At 38.8% G+C, this 2,330-nt stretch overlaps 1 pseudogene; it reads left to right on the plus strand.

The window, feature by feature from the left end:
- Window positions 1-1,343: 1,343 nt before the first annotated feature.
- Window positions 1,344-2,111, plus strand: Rps3a-ps11 (ribosomal protein S3a, pseudogene 11; annotated as a pseudogene).
- Window positions 2,112-2,330: the final 219 nt, after the last annotated feature.

A 2,330-nucleotide genomic window follows, 5' to 3' on the forward strand; every position in this document is an offset into this window, starting at 1 on the left:
TCATTCCTTCATTTGTTGAAGAAATAAGAAAACTAAATTTACTTCTGAATAATTTTTACCAGTGTTCTGGGTCCAATTAAAGCTTTATAAATCCAGAACAATTGTACAATATTTGATGGCAGAGCTGAGCTGGCACGAGAGAGAAAGGTCCACAGAGACCAGCACTAGCCTGCTCATATGGTATGGCTGGTGAGGTGTTGGAAGTGGTCATGAGTAGGACAGCTTGTTTCATTACCTCTGTGGTTTGGAGGGTCAGAAGCTTCTATTTGATTCTAGATTTATTGGGTGACTTTGAGAGTCTTTCTAGTTCCCTAACCTTATATCTCTTTATGCTGATTCCAAATAATTTGGGATATCATTCTATACCGACTGATAAATATATGCATGTTCAAAGTTGTTTGAATGAATGAACTGTGTCCTTTGGTACAACCCACAAGAGAATCATGGACTGTTCCATGAAGTCAGGAAATTAATTAGACCAATGAGTAGCTTACACATCAAAACAACGTTGAGTCCACGTTAGAAGTACACATTCCTGGAGTCCATCCTCTAACTGACACAGTAAAGTGCTCATGAGTCTGTGTAGTAGTTTTGAGTGCAAGGTTATCTTTTGGCTTTGGATGCAGAAAAATTATTGAGAGGTATTAATAAAATATGATACGCAAAATATGCCTTCTACATCTTTGGAAATCATGTTAGGGGAATTGGTAGGCAAAAAAGATAAATTAGGAAGTCCGGTTTATCAGGCCAGACTTTTGATAGAATGCTACTTTTATGACATAGCAAAGACACAATATAGAATAATTGCTTTATTTAGTTTGCATTCATTTTAAAGGTACGTTAGAAGGGAGATAGAGATCTCAGCTATGTATACTGAACAACTGAGTATATGTTCTCAGTAGACTTACAGTGCACCTACTTTAGATAGTAACCACCATGTTCCTGGAAACTTACCCTTTAAAACTTTGTACAAAGCTCAAGTCCAAGTGGATCCAGGTACTCTACATAAAACCTGATACACTGAAACTAATAGAAGAAAAAGTGGGAAAGAGCCTCGAACACATAGGCACAGGGGAAAATTTCCTGAACAGAATATCAATGGCTTATGCTCTAAGATTAAGAATCCACAAGTGGAACCTCATAAAATTTTGAAGCTTCTGGAAGGGAGAGGACATTGGTAATAGGACAAAACAGCTACCACCAGATTGGGAAGATCTTTACCAATCCTACATCTGATAAGGGACTAATGCCTAATATATAAAAAGAACTCAAGAAAGTAGACTCCAGGCATTAAGTTCTCACGCGAGTTGTACTTGCATCCTTTGGGCTCTCAGAGTGGCACCATGGCTGTTGGGAAGAACAAGCGCCTGACAAAAGATGGCAAGAAGGGAGCTAAGAAGAAAGTGCTTGATCCATTTTCTAAGAAAGACTTGTATGATGTGAAAGCTCCAGCAATGTTCAATATTAGGAAACACTAGTCACAAGGATCAAGGAACCAAAATTGCATCTGATGGCCTCAAGGGTCGTGTGTTTGAAGTGAGCCTTGCAGATCTACAGAATGATGAAGTTGCATTTACAAAATTCAAGCTAATTACTTTGGATGTTCAGGGCAAAAACTGTCTGACTAACTTCCATGGCATCAATCTTACCCGGGACAAAATGTGCTCCATGGTCAAAAAGTGGCAGACCATGATTGAAGCTCATGTTGATGTCAAGATGACTGATGGGTATTTGCTCTGACTTTTCTGTGTTAGTTTCAGATTAGAAAGACATCCTATGCCCAGCACCAGCAGGTCTGCCAGATCTGGAAGAAGATGATGGAAATCATGACCCGAGAAGTGCAGAAATATGACTTGAAGGAAGTAGTTAATAAACCAATTCCAGACAGCATTGGGAAAGACATAGAGAAGGCTTGCCAGTCCATCTATCCTCTCCATGACATCTTTGTTAGGAAAGTCAAAATGCTGAAGACACCCAAGTTTGAATTGGGAAAACTCATGGAGCTCCATGGTGAAGGCAGTATTTCTGCCAAAACAACTGGTGACGAGACAGGTGCTAAAGTTGAACGAGCTGATGGCTATGAACCACCAGTCCAAGAATCAGGATTTTAATAATGACAAATAAAAAGTACTATTTGTGATGAAAAAATAAAAGAAGGTAGACTCCAGAGAATCAAATAACCCTATTAAAAATGGGGTACACAGTTAAACAAAGAATTCCCAACTGAAGAACATCAAATGACTGAGAAATACCTAAAGAAATGTTCAACATCTTTAGTCATCAGGAAAATGCAAATCAAAACAACCCTGAGATTCCACCTCATACAGTCA

The sequence above is a fragment of the Rattus norvegicus genome, chromosome 14 (genome assembly GCF_021556685.1).
Source record: "Rattus norvegicus strain SHRSP/BbbUtx chromosome 14, alternate assembly SHRSP_T2T, whole genome shotgun sequence".
Classification (NCBI taxonomy): domain Eukaryota; kingdom Metazoa; phylum Chordata; class Mammalia; order Rodentia; family Muridae; genus Rattus; species Rattus norvegicus.